A 21,434-nucleotide genomic window follows, 5' to 3' on the forward strand; every position below is an offset into this window, starting at 1 on the left:
CAGGAGGTCCCTCCTTCTCTTCACATCTCTCTATAGGGGAAGTGCGTGGGGACAGTGTGAACATGTCATCTTCTGGCTTACGGAGTACAAAATACTTATTAAATTGTTTTCTTTGTGAAGGCCTGTATGATCTGTCCACATGTCTTGTGATGCTGTTTCAATGTTGAAGGATGTGAGACACATAGTTTGACACCAGTAGGCTATATAGGTGGGCATGGTAGCTGTAATTCTCAAATCCTAACCTAGCCTTCTACCGTTTTAGCATTGAGGAGGATTGACAATCTGCAATATTTTCTTACCAGTTTAATTGACCTTTGGGAAAACATGGGGAAACTGATGGAATTGGAGGGATGGATATAGTAAGCTATGCTATGGGAACTAGAGTCACTAGAGAACAAAATTGAATACATTTCAACTCTATATCTGATATGGTACAGGTGTCTTCTTTTTGATAAGCCCATAACCATGTATGTGAGGTTCATACTTTTGTATCAAAGTAGATTTGTTCAAGACTACCAAGAAAATATCTGTGTGCCCCTGATTTAGCCCATTGCAGTAAAAGCTTTTAAGGACTTCTCAAGTTTTTGCTCAGCTGAGTTAGAATACCTCGTGATGAGCTGCAGATCATACTATATATACATACAAAGAGAGTTTTCATCTATATATTTCGTAGCTGTCTATTTGCAACCACAAACTGATGCTGGCACTAAGACTCCACGCAACAAGCTGTATAGGGCCATAAGTGAACAAGAAAAGGCAGATACAGAAGTGCCCCTTATCGAGGTCTGCAATTTGAATGCAGGGAAACTGAAATCAGTTTTACCACATTTTTACCAGCATGTCACCTGTGCAACTAGAGGCAACAAAACTCTAGATCAGCTTTAATCCACACACAGAAATGCATACAAGGCTCTCACTCGCTCTCCCTTTGTCACGCCCTGACCTTAGAGAGCCTGTTTATTTCTCTATTTGGTTAGGTCAGGGTGTGATTTGGGTGGGCATCCTAGTTTTCTATTTCTTTGTTGGCCGGGTATAGTTCCCAATCAGAGGCAGCTGTCTGTCTATCGTTGTCTCTGATTGGGAATCATACTTAGGCAGCCTGTTTTCCATCTGAGTTTGTGGGATCTTGTTTTTGCACAGTAGCTGTATTAGTCCTGCAGAACTTTGCGTTTGTTGATCGTTGTTGTTTTTTGGTGTTCATCTAAAATAAAGAATGATGTACACTTTCCACGCTGCGCTTTGGTCTCATTCCGACGACGGACATAACACCCTTTGGAAAAGTGACGTGCTCAATACATAAGTGGTGCGATGAAGCAGATGTTAAGGTAAGCTTCCGGGATTCAGACGATAACATTGAGGACTTTACCTCGTCAGCCCCTTTTATTAATGGAAGGATCACCCATTTTGAATGTTATATTGTTGTGCATCTGAGTCATTCCCTGGGTCATTTAATGTTTTCATGTGTATTTGAGTGATTGGCGTACAAGCAGGCAGAAATCCATCTGGTAGGACATAGCACAATGATAAAGTCTCTCTCACTACACTGGAAGGTAATAGGAATATGACTTTTAGATCACGAAAACATCTATCATACATGTTAGATTTCAATACTGGCCAATGTCATAACTCAGGAGGATGTCTTCTCTCGAATGAGCCATTGATCATATTTTTTGCCATATTCCTACCTCAAATGTATAATTTAATGGAGGGTCTAGCACATTTGTCATATTTGTCTGCCTCTTTAGTCCAGGGTGCATTGCATGGTGCCATTGCTAGATGTATTATAGAAATGAGATAGGGATCCAATGAATGAATGAAGGAACATATAAACGCCCCACCCAGCAGACTGTTGACCAATCGCGTTCATGTTATGCGGTTGCTAAGCTAATCTTCAAGCAATTCCTTCTCAAAGTCAGTATATTTTTCAAGAAACGTGCCTATTTTCCTTGAAAGTACGTAATGTCACGATTCCAAAGCTATGTGACACTACAGATAGCAAGTTAATTAAAACATCTCAGAAATGATTTGTAATGTTTTACTTCTTGTTGACGAAATTTGTGCTAATTTTGGGTTTGTGAGCTAGCGCCCAATAGACTCCCATTCACTCCTTGAAGGAAAGCGCTACTTGTCCCAGAATCGTGCAGAATACACTGATGTAGCATGGGCAATGTTTCACATCTCCTCAAAAGTATATTTGTCATTGTGAATGCTAAACTCCACTTTGTGAGGCACATCAATCTGCAAGTTGAGATTTTAGACTCCTAAATTGATAGTGTAGTTTGTTTAGGTGATTTGACAGCTAACTCGCTACGTTACGTGCTGATATTGTCTTCGGTATTATTGTGTGTAGCTCTGTTTGCTAGCTATCTACCTAACACCCATAGAGAGCATTGTGATGTTTGGGCATTACTGCGGGGACTAGTGAGGTCAGGCACTAATGTTGAGTGATTAGGTCTAGCTCGCAGTCAGCGTTTCAATTCATCCCAAAGGTTCTTCCACACTGACCTCAACAAACCATTTCTGTATGGACCTCGCTTTGTGCGTGGGGGCATTGTCATGCTGAATAGGAAAGGGCCTTCTCCAAACTGTTGCCATAAAGTTGAAGCACAAAATCGCTTAGAATGCCATTGTATGCTGTAGTGTTAAGATTTGTCTTCACTGAAAATAAGGGGCCAAGCCTGAACCATGAAAAACAGCCCGAGACCATTATTCCTCCTCCACCAAATTTTACAGTTGGCACTATGCATTGGGGCAGGTAGCGTTCTCCTGGCATCCGCCAAACCCAGATTCGTCCGTCAGACTGCCAGATGGTGAAGCTTGATTCAACACTCCAGAGAACGCATTTCCACTGTTCCAGAGTCTAATAGCGGTGAGCTTTACACCACTTCAGCCGATGCTTGGCATTGGGTATGGTGGTCTTAGGCTTGTGTGCGGCTGCTTGGCCACGGAACCCATTTCATGAAGCTCCAGATGAACAGTTCTTGCGCTGATGTTGCTTCCAGAGGCAGTTTGGAACTCGGTAATGAGTGTTGCAACCGAGGACAGACTATTTTTACGTGCTACGTGCTTCAGCGATCGGCAATCCCGTTCTGTGAGCATGTGTGGCCTACCACTTCGCAGCTGAGTCGTTATTGCTCCTAGTCTTCATTTCGCAAATATAGCACTTATAGTTGACCAGGGCAGCTCTAGTAGGGAAGACATTTGACGAACTGACATGAATGGTGGCATCCTATGGCAGTGCGCATTAGAAGTCACTGAGCTACTCAGTAAGGCCATTTTACTGCCAATGTATGTCTATTTTTTCACCTTTAATTAACCAGGTAAACTAGTTGAGAACAAGTTCTCACTTACAATTGAGACCTGGTCAAGATAAAGCAAAGCAGTGCGACAAACAACAACAGAGTTTACACATGGAATAAACAAGCGTACAGTCAATAACACAATAGGAAAAAAAGTCTATATACAGTGTGTGCAAATGGCGTGAGGAGGTAAGGCAATAAATAGGCCATAGTTGAAGTAATTACAATTTAGAAAATGAACACTGGAGTGATAGATGAGCAGACTCGTTCATCTCTAGGAGACAGAACGCGTCTCCTTCCTGAGCGGTATGACAGCTGCGTGGTCCCATGGTGTTTATACTTGCATACTATTGTTTGTACAGATGAACGTGGTACCTTCAGGCATTTGGAAATTGCTCCCAAGGATGAACCAGACTTGTGGGGGTCTACAAATGTTTGTTTTTTAGGTCTTGGCTGATTTATACTGCTCAAAAAAATAAAGGGAACACTTAAACAACACAATGTAACTCCAAGTCAATCACACTTCTGTGAAATCAAACTCTCCACTTAGGAAGCAACACTGATTGACAATACATTTCACATGCTGTTGTCCAAATTGAATAGACAACAGGTGGAAATTATAGGCAATTAGCAAGACACCCCCAATAAAGGAGTGATTCTGCAGGTGGTGACCACAGACCACTTCTCAGTTCCTATGCTTCCTGCCAATGTTTTGGTCACTTTTGAATGCTGGCGGTGCTTTCACTCTAGTGGTAGCATGAGACGGAGTCTACAACCCACACAAGTGGCTCAGGTAGTGCAGCTCATCTAGGATGGCACATCAATGCGAGCTGTGGCAAGAAGGTTTGCTGTGTCTGTCAGCGTAGTGTCCAGAGCATGGAGGCACTACCAGGAGACAGGCCAGTACATCAGGAGATGTGGAGGAGGCCGTAGGAGGGCAACAACCCAGCAGCAGGACCGCTACCTCCGCCTTTGTGCAAGGAGGAGCAGGAGGAGCACTGCCAGAGCCCTGCAAAATGACCTCCAGCTGGCCACAAATGTGCATGTGTCTGCTCAAACGGTCGGAAACAGACACCATGAGGGTGGTATGAGGGCCCGACGTCCACAGGTGGGGGTTGTGCTTACAGCCCAACACCGTGCAGGACGTTTGGCATTTGCCAGAGAACACCAAGATTGGCAAATTCGCCACTGGCGCCCTGTGCTCTTCACAGATGAAAGCAGGTTCACACTGAGCACATGTGACAGACGTGACAGAGTCTGGAGACGCCGTGGAGAACGTTCTGCTGCCTGCAACATCCTCTAGCATGACCGGTTTGGTGGTGGGTCAGTCATGGTGTGGGGTGGCATTTCTTTGGGGGGCCGCACAGCCCTCCATGTGCTTGCCAGAGGTAGCCTGACTGCCATTAGGTACTGAGATGAGATCCTCAGACCCCTTGTGAGACCATATGCTGGTGCGGTTGACATTACATCAAAGTTGGATCAGCCTGTAGTGTGGTTTTCCACTTGAATTTTGAGTGTGACTCCAAATCCAGACCTCCATGGGTTGATAAATGTGATTTCCATTGATAATTTTTGTGTGATATTGTTGTCAGCACATTCAACTATGTAAAGAAAAAAGTATTTAATAAGAATATTTCATTCGCAGATCGAGGATGTGTTTTAGTGTTCCCTTTATTTTTTTGAGCAGTGTATTTTGATTTTCCCATGATGTCAAGCAAATTGGCACTGAGTTTGAAGGTAGTCCTTGAAATACATCCACAGGTACACCTCCAATTCACTCAAATGATGTCAATTAGCCTATCAGATGCTTCTAAAGCCATGACATCATTTTCTGGAATTTTCCAAGCTGTTTAAAGCCAAAGTAAACTTAGTGTATGTAAACTTCTTACCCACTGGAATTGTGATACAGTGAAATAATCTGTCTGTAAACAATTGTTGGAAAAATTACTTGTGACATGCACAAAGTAGATGTCCTAACTGACTTGCCAAAACTATAGTTTGTTAACAATAAATTTGTGGAGTGGTTGAAAAATGAGTTTTAATGACTCTAACCTAAGTGTATGTAAACTTCCGACTTCAACTGTATTATATAGTGTACTTGTTTCAAGCAGACCACCACAGTCCTTGTGCCGAAGAACACCAAGGTAATCTGTCTAATTGACTACCACCCTGTAGCATTCAAATCTGTAGCCATGAAATGCTTTGAAAGGCTGGTCATGGCTCACATCAACATCATCCCAGACACCATGAACCCTCTCCAATTTGTGTACCGCCCCAACAGATCTACACATGAAGCAATCTCTATTGTACTCCACACTGCCCTCTCCCACCTGGTCAAGATGAACACCTTTGTGAGAATGCTGTTCATTGACCACAACTCAAGAGTTCAACACCATAGTGCCCACCAAAGCTCATCACTAAGCTCAGGACCCTGAAACTAAACACCTCCCTCTGCAACTGGATCCTGGACCTACTGACGGGCTGCCCCAGGTGGTGAGGGTAGGTAACAAAACCTCAGCCACGCTGACCCTCAACATGGGGTTCCCTCAGAGGTGCGTGCATAGTCACCTGCTGTACTCCCTGTTCACCCACGACTGTGTGGCCATACACATCTCCAACACAATCATTCTCTTTGCTTACAACACAACGGTGTAAGGCCTGATCACCAACGACAATAAGACAGCCTATAGGGAAGAGGTCAGTGACCTGGCAGTGTGGTGCCAGTACAGCAACCTCTCCCTCAATGTCAGCAAGACAAAGGAGTTGATTGTGGATGACAGGTAACGGATTCCCCATCCACATTGACAGGGCTATAGTGGAGTGGGTCGAGAGCTCCAACTTCCTTGGTCAACACATCACTAAGGAATGAATATGTTCCACACACATACAATGCTTCTTTTCTCTGCCTCCACATACAAGCGGTACCGATGCACCATGTCTGCAACCAACAGGACCTTGAACAGCTTCTACCCTCAAGCCATAAAACTACTAAATAGTTAACCAAATAGCTACCCTGACTATCTGCATTGACTGTTTTTGCACTAATTTGACTCATCAATGCTGCTACTGTTTATTATCTATCCTGTTGCCTAGTCACTTTACCACTAATATCTACCTCAATTACCTCATACCCCTGCACATCAACTTGGTACTGGTACCCCATGTATGATTACTCATTGTGTATATTACTTGTTATTCTTTTTTATGTGTTTTTAAATATTTTTCTTTGCATTGTTGGGAGCATTTCACTGTTAATCTACACCTGTTGTTTACAAGCATGTGACAAATAACATTTAATTTGAACAGAAGTCAGAATTCCTTATAGAATGGCCACAAAGGGACTCTTTTCATCACTCACCTTCTTACAAAACTTTCTGGGATGTGATGACTTTCACCAGTTGAGAGTGTGTGATAGGCTACACTTTTCCTAGACTTTTTTCCTCTAACTCATTCACGATATATCCATGCTATTGCTTAGCTTTGAATGAGGAGAGGAGACTCAACTTTCATGACATGTTGTTGCTATAGATGCTTTCATTTTGCTGTGTCTACAGTATTCACTTTAAAAAGATACAGACCATATATTTTTAGGGTCTGCTCACAAATGATCCTGACCATGGTGTGTCAGTTTTATGTAAAAAACAAACATAAGTGTCACATTATCACAGAGAATAAACTTCTACATCAGCCTATCAGATGGGCAAATTATTTCACTAGAAATCAGATTCTTTGTTTAGTTCTCACTGTATGGTCGCTTTAACGCTTTACGAGAGATCACCATGTTATGTTTGATATCGACAAGCCACCTCCTACCTTCCTGTGCATGCTTGATAAAATCTCTTCTGTGGAGATTCTCAATATTCATTCCTCCTGCAAACCGGACCTTGAGTGTGAAGTTCGGGAAAGGGGGATACAATAAAAGGTAAGCTTAGAATATCCTATTGGCAATGCATTATTATTTTTATAGCATTGTAATTACGCCATGAATGATTTATTAAACCATGTGAATGGCAAAGTAAAGAGACTGAAGTTAGGTCTTCAGATGGTTTTCTCCAGCTGTGGGCAGATGTGTAGTCGAAGGGACTAATCGCATTTATCATGGTTGGGAGAAGCTATTTGTTATAGGCTCAGAAGATGTAGAAGCCCTTTATTGAACTACAGTTAATAAGTTGCTAAATTAGACAATAGCCAATTTCTTCCCCCCTCTATTTAGATTACACTTGGAGTGGGGTGATAATGTATTATACTGTCAGACTGTTTGAGCCTTCAATGTTCAAAAGGAGACGTTCCTTGTGCGTCTGCTTCATTTGGCAGATGAGACGGAACTGTAGACTATAGCTTACGAATAGTCAATGGGGGCCAATGAAAATCTCAGTGAGTTGTAGAGAAACGTTCAACGTTTTCTACTTTTATTCTCATATTAGGTCAAAGAATAAACTATTGGCTATGCTTAGCCTATACCGATTGGCTAAAACAATTGCTTTGAGGACCTATATAATAGGCTATTGTTATATTTGTTGGGATATATTACATTCGGAAACAGTGAAAAAGGCCATTACTGAACAAATGCATTAATTAATGCCTCAAAAACAATAATATTCTCTATTGATGTTCAACTCTGTATTGAGTATGATGCAGGCTAACTCACTCTGTGTCTAAGCTAAACGGTTCAAAGAACTTAATGTGCATCGTGACACCCCTCATTACCCCCTGTCTGTATTTGCTTTAGTTCAATGAGATATCCGCTCTTTGGGTATCTATAGTCAGGCTATAATAAAATTTAGTTGAGAATGCCAATTTCAAGATTCAACACACATTTATGGGACTGTGTGGCATCATGGGGTGGCAAATGCAATACAATGTTGCAGGAAGTGGCTGAATATGTACATAGTAAAGTCCCTTTTTTATACAACGGGGGGTTTGGAATTTCCATTGTTAGAGCCTATCCAGCCCATGATATACAAGACAACATACACATGGCCAGTACATTAATAAAACGTGCCATTGTTTATGTCTTTACCTAGATACACACTTACTACTACTACTACTTCTCTGGGCAGATCCACTGCCCAGCTATTCAATTTAGAAACTTAATCTCCACTGTGAAAAGCATATAAAACATTATCTTCAACGTTTATCTTCAATATTCAAATTTGATCCCCACTGTGTCCCATAGTAATGAAGGAGTCGAGGTAAGACAGTCGTCTTTTCTCAGCCAGTCGAAATCATGAATCAGCACAATTTCTATGGATATATATATACATATATATACATATATATATGTATATACATATATATATATATATATATATATATATATATATATATATATATATATATATATTTTATATATATATATATATATATATGTATATGTACAACAGTTTTTCTATTGACATGCCATCTTGCTGTCTTTCCAGCTTCAGTCTGAAGTGATTGTGTTACTTGTATAGTTGGCTAGCTAGTTCCAGAACTGCAAAGTGGTGCAACTGTTGAGAATCTGAGTCTATGGTTGTTGTTGGGGAAAGGGGTTGTGTGTGTGTGTGTGTGTGTGTGTGTGTGTGTATCCCACAACTGTTGCGAGGGAATAAAAGATGTTAGGGACAATACAGGATGATTCCCAATAATTGATTGCTAATATAATAATTGCTTGCCATAATGTCATTTTGGTAATGGCGAGACTGGTGAGAGGTAAAAATCCTTTGCATAAATTGCCTACATTACTACAATATATTAATAGCTAATTATGGAAAATAAGAAACATGATAAAAAAAAATATATATATATATATAGCTCAGTTGGTAGAGCATGGCGCTTGTAACGCCAGGGTACTGGGTTCGATCCCCGGGACCACCCATACGTAGAATGTATGCACGCATGACTGTAAGTCGCTTTGGATAAAAGCGTCTGCTAAATGGCATATATTATTATTTATTATATTATTTATTATATATATATTTATTATATATTATATATATATATATATATATATATATATATATATATATATTTTTTTTTTATGGCTATATATAATACAAATTGAGGTGAAGGCGTTGGAAATGCATTTGGCGGTTGATCTTCTCTTGTTCTGTGGGTGGCACTCTGTGCTCTTTTCGAAGGATGGGTCCCGGTCTTTTCGGGGCTATGGGATCTGGGGGGTTGGGGGTGGTCTGCCGGGCATTGGGATCACAACCCAATTCGGGATGAGGAGGGGTTTTAGCAGGTGGAATAGTGGGGACCAATTGGAGGTTTATTTAGTAGCAATGCAAATATCATGGTAAAGATATATAGGCAATCATCATGTTACTTTTTAATGGTATGTTTACAAACATATATTTTGATAAATAGAATTGAAACTTGTGTCTCATGGTAAGTGGTGAAATAAGTATAGCCAGTTATAATTGTAATGGCTTAGCAGATAACAAGAAAAGACTATCAGTATTTACCTGGCTATAAGAGAAGCGATTTAATATCTATTGTTCACAGGAAACTCATTCAACAATTTTAGATGAAGTTTTGTGGAAAAGGGACTGGGGGGGACAAATTATATTTCTCCCATGGGCAAAGAAATTCAAAAGGGGTGATGATTTTAATTAACAGTAATTTTGATCCCAATGTGCAAAATGTCCTAACATTTATTATTATTATTATTATATTAAATATGTTATTGGACAATAAACAGATTAGGTTTATTAACCTATACGTTCCAAATAATGATGATCCAAGCTTCTTTGAAAGTATATATGAGAATGTATCAACTCTACAAGCAACACTAGACTATATTATTATGGTGGGGGATTTTAATATGGTTTTAAAAACCCCTATGGACCGTAAAGGAAATCACACTGCAAACTATCACCCTCAGGCACTTAAGGAAATCATGAATGTCATAGATATATTGGAATTAGTGGATATATGGAGGCTTAAATACCATGACCTAGTGAGATATACATGGCGGAGGCTTAATCAAGCTAGTCATCTTGATTACTTTCTTATGTCATTCTCTCTGGCACCAAAAGTTTTTTTTTTTTAAAAGTGTTGATGGGGGACAGAATGCGGTCGGATCGTCACATAATTGGCATATAAACTAAAGAAACGTCCTCTCACTGTCAACTGTGTTTATTTTCAGCAAACTTAACCTGTGTAAATATTTGTATGAACATAACAAGATTCAACAACTGAGACATAAACTGAACAAGTTCCACAGACATGTGACTAACAGAAATTGAATAATGTGCCCCTGAACAAAGGGGGGGGGGGTCAAAAGTAACAGTCAGTATCTGGTGTGGCCACCAGCTGCATTAAGTTCTGCAGTGCATCTCCTCATGGACTGCACCAGATTTGCCAGTTCTTGCTGTGAGATGTTATGCCACTCTTCCACCAAGGCACCTGCAAGTTCCCAAACATTTCTGGGGGGAATGGCCCTAGCCCTCACACTCCGATCCAACAGGTCCCAGACGTTCTCAATGGGATTGAGATCCGGGCTTTTCGCTGGCCATGGCAGAACACTAACATTCCTGTCTTGCAGGAAATCATGCACAGAACGAGTAGTATGGCTGGTGGTATTGTCATGCTGGAAGGTCATGTCAGGATTAGCCTGCTGGAAGGGTACCACATGAGTGAGGAGGATGTCTTCCCTGTAACGCACAGAGTTGATATTGCCTGCAACGACCACATACTCAGTCCGATGATGTTGTGACACACCGCCCCAGACCATGACGGACCCTCCACCTCCAAATCGATCCCGCTCCAGAGTACAGGCCTCGATGTAACGCTCATTCCTTCGACGATAAACGCGATTCCGACCATCAGCCCTGGTGAGAAAAAACAGCGACTCGTCAGTGAAGAGCACTTTTTGACAGTCCTGTCTGGTCCAGCGACGGTGGGTTTGTGCCCATAGGTGACGTTATTTTCAGTGATGTCTGGTGAGGACCTGCCTTACAACATGCCCAAATTGTCATGCAGGTGATAGAGGACCCAAAAGCGACTTAACAGAAACAGAGTTTATTCAAGTCCAAACAGGGAATAACAGAAATCCTCTAGTCTGTAGAGGGGAATAACAAGAGAAGCGGCCACAGACTGCAGGTCGCTTCGGGTAGGCGCAGGCCGTAGTTGACAGAGACACCTGCTCACACGCAGCATCTGATGAAGGCAAAAAACACGACAGGACAGGGCGAAACACAATCACAGCACGGTGAATACTAAACAAGGAACCGACGGGACAGGAACGGAACACAAAGGAATAAATAGGGACTCTAATCAGGGGAAAGGATCGGGAACAGGTGTGGGAAGACTAAATGATGATTAGGGGAATAGGAACAGCTGGGAGCAGGAACGGAACGATAGAGAGAAGAGAGAGCGAGAGAGTGAGAGGGAGGGGAGAGAGAGGGATAGAAAGAGGGAAAGAACCTAATAAGACCAGCAGAGGAAACGAATAGAATGGGGAGCACAGGGACGAGACATGATAATAAATGACAAACATGACAGTACCCCCACTCACCGAGCGCCTCCTGGCGCACTCGAGGAGGAATCCTGGCGGCAACGGAGGAAATCATCGATGAGTGAACGGTCCAGCACGTCCCGAGACGGAACCCAACTCCTCTCCTCAGGACCGTAACCCTCCCAATCCACTAAGTATTGGAGACCCCGTCCCCGAGAACGCATGTCCATGATCTTATGTACCTTGTAAATAGGTGCGCTCTCGACACGGACGGGAGGGGAGGGAAGACGAACGGGGGTGCGAAGAAAGGGCTTAACACAGGAGACATGGAAGACAGGATGGACGCGACGAAGATGTCGCGGAAGAAGCAGTCGCACAGCGACAGGATTGACGACCTGGGAGACACGGAACGGACCAATGAACCGCGGAGTCAACTTACGAGAAGCTGTCGTAAGAGGAAGGTTGCGAGTGGAAAGCCACACTCTCTGGCCGCAACAATACCTTGGACTCTTAATCCTGCGTTTATTGGCGGCTCTCACAGTCTTCCCCGCAGACAAAGGCAGACCGGTAATGAAGCCTAAGGCGATGTGAGACCATGGTCGAGAAGGAATGGGGAGCGGTCTGAGACGACCGGCAGGAGGAGAGTTACCCGACTTAGTCTGCGCGCAGTCCGAACAAGCAGCCACGAAACGGCGCGTGTCACGCTCCTGAGTCGGCCACCAAAAGCGCTGGCGAATAGACGCAAGAGTGCCTCGAACACCGGGATGACCAGCTAACTTGGCAGAGTGAGCCCACTGAAGAACAGCCAGACGAGTGGAAACAGGAACGAAAAGGAGGTTACTAGGACAAGCGCGCGGCGACGCAGTGTGCGTGAGTGCTTGCTTAACCTGTCTTTCAATTCCCAAGACTGTTAACCCGACAACACGCCCATAAGGAAGAATCCCCTCGGGATCAGTAGAAGCCACAGAAGAACTAAACAGACGGGATAAGGCATCAGGCTTGGTGTTCTTGCTACCCGGACGGTAAGAAATCACAAACTCGAAACGAGCGAAAAACAACGCCCAACGAGCTTGACGGGCATTAAGTCGTTTGGCAGAACGGATGTACTCAAGGTTCTTATGGTCTGTCCAAACGACAAAGGAACAGTCGCCCCCTCCAACCACTGTCGCCATTCGCCTAGGGCTAAGCGGATGGCGAGCAGTTACCCACATCATAGTTGCGCTCAGATGGCGACAGGCGATGAGAAAAATAAGCGCAAGGATGAACCTTATCGTCAGACTGGAAGCGCTGGGATAGAATGGCTCCCACGCCTACCTCTGAAGCGTCAACCTCGACAATGAATTGTCTAGTGACGTCAGGAGTAACGAGGATAGGAGCGGACGTAAAACGTTCTTTTAGAAGATCAAAAGCTCCCTGGGCGGAACCGGACCACTTAAAACACGTCTTGACAGAAGTAAGAGCTGTGAGAGGAGCAGCAACTTGACCGAAATTACGAATGAAACGCCGATAGAAATTAGCGAAACCTAAAAAGCGCTGCAACTCGACACGTGACCTTGGAACGGGCCAATCACTGACAGCTTGGACCTTAGCGGAATCCATCTGAATGCCTTCAGCGGAAATAACGGAACCGAGAAAAGTAACGGAGGAGACATGAAAAGAGCACTTCTCAGCCTTTACGTAGAGACAATTCTCTAAAGGCGCTGTAGAACACGTCGAACGTGCTGAACATGAATCTCAGTGACGGAGAAAAAATCAGGATATCGTCAAGATAGACAAAAACAAAGATGTTCAGCATGTCTCTCAGAACATCATTAACTAATGCCTGAAAAACAGCTGGCGCATTGGCGATACGGCAGAACCCGGTACTCAAAATGCCCTAACGGGTGTTAAACGCCGTTTTCCACTCGTCCCCCTCTCTGATGCGCACGAGATGGTAAGCGTTACGAAGGTCCAACTTAGTAAAGCACCTGGCTCCCTGCAGAATCTCGAAGGCTGATGACATAAGGGGAAGCGGATAACGATTCTTAACCGTTATGTCATTCAGCCCTCGATAATCCACGCAGGGCGCAGAGTACCGTCCTTCTTCTTAACAAAAAAGAACCCCGCCCCGGCCGGAGAGGAAGAAGGCACTATGGTACCGGCGTCAAGAGACACAGACAAATAATCCTCGAGAGCCTTACGTTCGGGAGCCGACAGAGAGTATAGTCTACCTCGAGGAGGAGTAGTCCCCGGAAGGAGATCAATACTACAATCATACGACCGGTGAGGAGGAAGGGAGTTGGCTCGGGACCGACTGAAGACCGTGCGCAGATCATGATATTCCTCCGGCACTCCTGTCAAATCGCCAGGTTCCTCCTGAGAAGTAGGGACAGAAGAAACGGGAGGGATGGCAGACATTAAACACTTCACATGACAAGAAACGTTCCAGGATAGGATAGAATTACTAGACCAATTAATAGAAGGATTATGACATACTAGCCAGGGATGACCCAAAACAACAGGTGTAAACGGTGAACGGAAAATCAAAAAAGAAATAGTCTCACTGTGGTTACCAGATACTGTGAGAGTTAAAGGTAGTGTCTCAAATTTGATACTGGGAAGATGACTACCATCTAAGGCAAACATGGGCGTAGGCTTGTCTAACGGTCTGAAAGGAATGTTATGTTTCCGAACCCATGCTTCGTCCATGAAACAACCCTCAGCCCCAGAGTCAATCAAGGCACTGCATGTAGCACCCGAACCGGTCCAGCGTAGATGGACCGACATAGTAGTACAAGATCTAGATGAAGAGACCTGAGTAGTAGCGCTCACCAGTAGCCCTCCGCTTACTGATGGGCTCTGGCCTCTTACTGGACATGAATTAACAAAATGTCCAGCAACAATAGAGGCACAGGCGGTTGGTGATCCTCCGTTCCCTCTCCTTAGTCGAGATGCGAATCCCTCCCAGCTGCATGGGCTCAGTCTCAAAGCCAGAGGAGGGAGATGGTTGCGATGCGGAGCAGGGAAACACCGTTGATGCGAGCTCTCTTCCTCGAGCCCGGTGACGAAGATCTACCCGTCGTTCTATGCGGATGGCGAGAGCAATCAAAGAGTCCACATCTGAAGGAACCTCCCGGGAGAGAATCTCATCCTTAACCACTGCGTGGAGTCCCTCCAGAAAACTGCGAGCAGCGCCGGCTCGTTCCACTCACTAGAGGCAGCAAGAGTGCGAAACTCAATAGAATAATCCGTTATGGACCGTTCACCTTGGCATAAGGAAGCCAGGGCCCTAGAAGCCTCCCTACCAAAAACTGAACGGTCAAAAACCCGAATCATCTCCTCTTTAAAGTTCTGGAACTTGTTAGAGCAATCAGCCCTTGCCTCCCAGATAGCTGTGCCCCATTCTCGAGCCCGGCCAGTAAGGAGTGAAATGACGTAAGCAACCCGAGCTCTCTCTCTAGAGTATGTGTTGGGTTGGAGAGAGAACACAATCTCACACTGCGTGAGAAAGGAGCGGCACTCAGTGGGCTGCCCGGAGTAGCAAGGTGGGTTATTAACCCTAGGTTCTGGAGGCTCGGCAGGCCAGGAAGTAACAGGTGGCACGAGACGTAGACTCTGGAACTGTCCAGAGAGGTCGGAAACCTGAGCGGCCAGGTTCTCCACGGCATGGCGAGCAGCAGACAATTCCTGCTCGTGTCTGCCGAGCATGGCTCCTTGGATCTTGACGGCAGTGTGCGTCTGAAGTCGCTGGGTCCATTCCTTGGTCGGTTCCTTCTGTCATGCAGGTGATAGAGGACCCAAAAGCGACTTAACAGAAACAGAGTTTATTCAAGTCCAAACAGGGAATAACAGAAATCCTCTAGTCTGAGGGGAATAACAAGAGAAGCGGCCACAGACTGCAGGTCGCCGGGTAGGCGCAGGCCGTAGTTGACAGAGACACCTGCTCACACGCAGCATCTGATGAAGGCAAAAACACGACAGGACAGGGCGAAACACAATCACAGCACGGTGAATACTAAACAAGGAACCGACGGGACAGGAACGGAACACAAAGGAATAAATAGGGACTCTAATCAGGGGAAAGGATCGGGAACAGGTGTGGGAAGACTAAATGATGATTAGGGGAATAGGAACAGCTGGGAGCAGGAACGGACGATAGAGAGAGCGAGAGAGTGAGAGGGAGGGGAGAGAGAGGGATAGAAAGAGGAAAGAACCTAATAAGACCAGCAGAGGGAAACGAATAGAATGGGGAGCACAGGGACGAGACATGATAATAAATGACAAACATGACACAAATGCCCTCAGTCTAGCCTCTCTCAGCCTATTGAGACAGTCTGAGCACTGATGGAGGGATTGTGCATTCCTGGTGTAACTCGGGCAGTTGCTGTTGCCATCCTATACCTGTCCCGCGGTGTGATGTTCGAATGTACTGATCCTGTGCAGGTGTTGTTACATGTGGTCTGCCACTGTGAGGACGATCAGCTGTCCGTCCTGTCTCCCTGTAGCGCTGTCTTGGGCATCTCACAGTACGGACATTTCGATTTATTGCCCTGGCCACATCTGCAGTCCTCATGTCTCCTTGCAGCATGCCTAAGACACGTTCACGCAGATGAGCAGGGACCCTGGGCATCTTTCTTTTGGTGTTTTTCAGAGTCAGTAGAAAGGCCTCTTTAGTGTCCTAAGTTTTTATTACTGTGACCTTTCCTACCGTCTGTAAGTTGTTGGTGTCTTAACGACCATTCCACAGGTGCATGTTCATCAATTGTTTATGGTTCATTGAACCATGTGAAACAGTGTTTAAACCATTTACAATAAATATCTGTGAAGTTATTTGGATTTTTACAAATTATCTTTGAAAGACAGGGTCCTGAAAAGGGACGTTTCTTTTTTTCTGAGTTTATATTACTCTTGCAGAATTTCCACATAGGCGAGGATATTGGAAATTTAATCAAAGCCTACTGGATGATAACTTATATATATATATATATATATATAACTAGGACAGAAGAATGTATTATATAACTGACTTTTTCCGACATAACATAGGTACAGCAGATCCCCTTATTATATGGGACCCTTTTAAATGTGCCTTTAGAGGCCATGCAATTCAGTACTCATCAATAAAACAAAAGCAATTTAGATCAAACTAATCCATATTAACAAAGGAAATTGAAGGACTAACAGCACAGTTAGATATAAATAAAAACTGTACCATAGAGGCACAGAATAAGTTAGAGGAAAAACAACAAGAAATGGAGAAACTTATTCAAGAAAGATCCAGCGTAATATATTATAAAAATAAAGCGAACTGGATGGAATATGGGGACGAATATATCAAATTCCTTTTCGATCTTCAACATAGAAATGCTACCAAACAGAATGTATTGAAACATGTTACAAATGATGGATGTCAGGATTTGGCCAGGGTTGTTCCGGTTTTTGGTCACTAGATGCCCCCATTGTGCTATTTGACCTTTTGTTTTCCCTTGATCCCCATTATTATTTGCACCTGTGCCTTGTTTCCCCTGATTGTATTTATACCCTTAGTTTTCCTCAGTTCTTTGCTCTGTGTTTGTATGTTAGCACCCAGCCCTAGTATTCTGTGAACTCTTGTTGATCCCGGTGGACTCTCTTGTGGAATTCTGTTTTTTGTTCTTGTTTGTTTGTTTGTTTTTTGAGTATCTTTTGAGGCTTTTTATGCTATACCTACCACCTTGTGGATTTACCTTTTTGTCTTGGAGGATTACCTTTGTTCTTGTGGAATTCCTTTTGAGGTTGTGGAGTTACATGTTTTCCTGAAGGACTTCACTTTTTACTTCATTAAATACACCGTCTCAAGTACTGCTGTGTCTGCCTCATCTTCTGGGTTCTGCCGACTATTCGTTGCTCAGTTGGTTAAGTGACAGTTTCTCACTCCGGAGACCCAGGTTCGTAACCGGGTCCTGACAATGGAGTCACACACGGTTCACCAAATGATATTTTGAAAGATGAAGTAAAGGAAGAACTTTAAGAATATGTTTCATTTCAGTCTCCTCCATCTCCACTAACCGAAGCTAATTGTATGGATTATTTTCCTATTAATAATGTAAAATGAACATGTGAACAGAAAGACTCATGTGAAGGCCAAATTACAGAGGAGGAACTTCTTGATGCAATTAAAGCCTTTAAGGCTGGGAAAACTCCAGGGCTGGATGGCATACTAGTAGAAGTATACCAATGTTTTTATATACTCAGAGGACCATTATTAACATGTTTTAACCTCAATTGGAGGCCTCTTACACTTCAGTGTTGTGATGCAAAAATCCTAGCTAAATACTTGGCACATAGAATTAAAAAGGTATTGTCAGATATTATTCATCCTCGTCAGACAGTTCTTTTTTTTTACATGGACGACACATTGGAGATAATATAAGACAAGTACTGGAAACAATAGAATACTATGAAATATCGGAGAAACCAGGCCTGGTTTTCATAGCTGATTTTGAAGAGACTTTTGATAAAGTACGACTGGAGTTCATATATAAATGCCTAGAATATTTTAATTTTGGAGAATCTCTTATAAAATGGGTTAAAGTAATGTATAGTAGCCCTAGGTGTAAAATAGTAAATAATGGCTACATCTCAAAGTTTTAAACTGTCAAGAGGAGTAAAACAAGGTTGTCCACTATCGGCATATCTATTTATTATTGCCATGAAAATATTAGCTGTTAAAATTAGATCCAACAATAATATTAAGGGATTAGAAATCCGTGGCTTAAAAACAAATGTGTCATTGTACGCTGATGATTCATGTTTTCTTTTAAAACCACAATTAGAATCCCTCCACAGCCTCATAGAGGCTAGATTAAAACCAAATTATGATAAGTGTACTATGGGGTGTCTGGTAGCCTAGTAGATAGAATGTTGGACTAGTAACTGGAAGGTTGCAAGATCAAATCCCTGAGCTAACAAGGTAAAAATCTGTCGCTCTGTCCCTGAACAAGGCAGTTAACCCACTGTTCCTAGGCCGTCATTGAAAATAATAATTTGTTCTTAACTGACTTGCCTAGTTAAAAATATATATATATTATTCATTGGATCACTCAAAAATGCAACTTTTACATTACCATGTAGTTTACCAATAAAATGGTCTGACGGGGATGTGGACATACTCTGTATGCAAATCCCAAAAGAAAGAAATGATCTCACTCCAATACATTTTTATAGAAATAGATAATAGATAAGATCTTGCTTACATGGAAAGGAAAATACCTGTCTATTTGTGGAAAAATAACGCTGATTAACTCTTTAGTCATATCACAGTTTACCTATTTGCTTATGGTTTTGCCTACACCTAGTGACCTGCTTTTTAAATTATATCAACAAATAAATATTCAATTTGATGTGAAATGGCATACCAGACAAAATTAAAAGGGCCTATTTATATAACAAATATGAATTCGGAGGGCAGAAATTATTAAATATTAAAGCATTAGACCTCGAACTAAATGCATCAGTAATACAAAAGTTATACGTAAATTTGAAATGGTTCTCTAGTAAATTAGTAAGAATGTCTCAACCCATGTTCAAGAATGGCCTTTTTCCCTTTATTCAGATTACAACTGCTTACTTTCAGTTATTTGAAAACATAATAATCTCGAAAATATAGATATTTTTTAAACAAGCCTTAGAAAGTTGGTTGCAATTTCAGTTTAAATGTCTGGTCTACCAAAATTACAACTAACTAATTGCAGCATCACCACAGAAATGGAAGAGGCAAGTAGACTGGGGGGAAAGTAAGGAACTTGTCTGTCGTCCCTACATTTAAGACAATTAATGGTAAAAGAAAATTGTGATAAATAAAAACATATACCAATTTAATTTAAGGACCAAAACATTGACAGCTGTGCCATACAAATTGCAAAATAGTTGGGAAGAGATTTTTGATGTACCGATTCCATGGCACATGCTTTATGAATTAACACACATAACAATGCCAGATTCAAAACTTCACATTTTTCAATTTAAATTATTATTCCAAATTCTTGCAACCGGTAGAAGGTTATAAATATGGGGGATACAATCTTCCCAAGCTCTGCAGATGTTCCTGCAAGGTGGCAAAGTCATAATTTATTTTGGTACTGCCCATACGTAGCGCGTTTTTGGTCACAGGTCCAAGAATGAATGAAGAATTGCAACATGTATCTAGAACTAACGCTGCAGATAGCCATACTGGGTGATTTGAAAAGTCATAGTCGATCAATCAATAATATAATTATTATTTTAGCTAAAATGTTTATTTACTTCACAATCTGTAGAAGCTATGAGAATAGAAAGGTTCAGTACTTTTGTGAAGCATCACAGCACAGTTGAAAAATATATAGCAAATAGAAATCCAAAATGGATGGTGTTAAGAGAAGGATGGGAGGGGTTGAATGGAGCTGAAGGGTGGGACTAATAACAAGATAACCAATGCAAAACATACAGGGTCTGTAAAATGTGTATAGGTTTAGAAATGGTTAAATAGCACAGTTACAAATAAAAATCTAACTGGATGGACATCAGAAATAGAGGAAGGACTAAAAACAAACTAAATATAACTATTGTAAAATAGATTGTGTCTAAAATGTGTATAATATGTATAAACTGAAGGTAGAAGCCTAAGTGTTATTGTTTATTAGTTATTCCAATTGGGGTAGGGGTGGTAGGGTTTGCGGGAATAATAAAGATATATATTTTTTTAAAGTGTGTATAGGTACATGTATACCACAATGCAGTTGTAAGCATACTAGGCATTCTATATTATACTACAACATCAGTCTAACTCACAATGGGTGTTGGGTTGGCTGAATGTTCAAGGCAGGTCCTCAATGTTCTTCAGCTAGTAAACCTCATCTTGTGTTCGACAATGGCAGCTGGTCTGGCAGAACTTCACATTGGCTCTTGCCAGCCCCATGCAGTCTTTTCCTCCTCCGGGTCAGATGATGTTGAGTCTACAGGATCTGTACTACTAAAGCTTCTGTCAAGGTCATCACACTAGTCAGTGTATGTCATTTTACTACTGTCCCAACCAACACACACTCAAACAAGGTACTATATCAACCCACCCCTCTTGTGTCAATAGATCATGCTAACTACAATACACAATACCCACCCCCAACAGACACCAGTCAGTCACCCACACCATCCCCTCCTTACTACACTGAACAAAAATATAAAACGCAACATGCAACAATTTCAAAGATTTTACTGAGTTACAGTTCATGTAAAGAAATCTGTCATTTGAAATGAGTTCGCTAGGCCCTAATCTGTGGATTTCACATGACTGGGAATTCATCTGTTGGTCACTTAAAAAATAGGTAGGGGCGTGGGATCAGAAAATCAGTCAGGATTTCGTGTAACCATTTGCCTCATGCAGCACAACACATCTCTTTTGCATAGAGTTGATCAGGCTGTTGATTGTGGCCTTTTGAATGTTGTCCCTCCTCTTCAATGGCTGTGCGAAGTTGCTGGATATTGGCAGGAACTGGAACACGCTGTCATACACGTTGATCCAGAGCATCCCAAGCAGGCTCAATGGGTGACATGTCTGGTGAGTTTGCGGGCCATGGAAGAACTGGGATATTTAACTTCCAGGAATTGTGTACAGATCCTTGAGACATGGGAATATGCATTATCATACTGAAACATGAGGTGATGGGGGCGGATGACTGGCACGACAATAGGCGTCAGGATCT

General features: G+C 42.5%; 1 protein-coding gene across 2 annotated transcripts in view; it reads left to right on the top strand.

Moving 5' to 3' along the window:
- The first annotated feature begins 1,182 nt into the window (after window positions 1-1,182).
- LOC124035205 (neuropeptide Y receptor type 1-like) overlaps window positions 1,183-21,434 on the top strand; it is a 31,020-nt gene continuing 10,768 nt past the window's right edge. The window contains exon 1 of one of the 2 annotated variants that reach the window (XM_046348635.1): window positions 1,183-1,325. The gene's annotated coding sequence lies outside the window, so the exon portion shown is untranslated. Of the gene's footprint in view, window positions 1,326-7,175; window positions 7,222-21,434 lie in introns of those variants that run through there. The other variant, XM_046348634.1, reaches the window with a different exon arrangement.

This window comes from Oncorhynchus gorbuscha, linkage group LG05 (assembly GCF_021184085.1).
Source record: "Oncorhynchus gorbuscha isolate QuinsamMale2020 ecotype Even-year linkage group LG05, OgorEven_v1.0, whole genome shotgun sequence".
NCBI classification, from domain to species: Eukaryota; Metazoa; Chordata; class Actinopteri; order Salmoniformes; family Salmonidae; genus Oncorhynchus; species Oncorhynchus gorbuscha.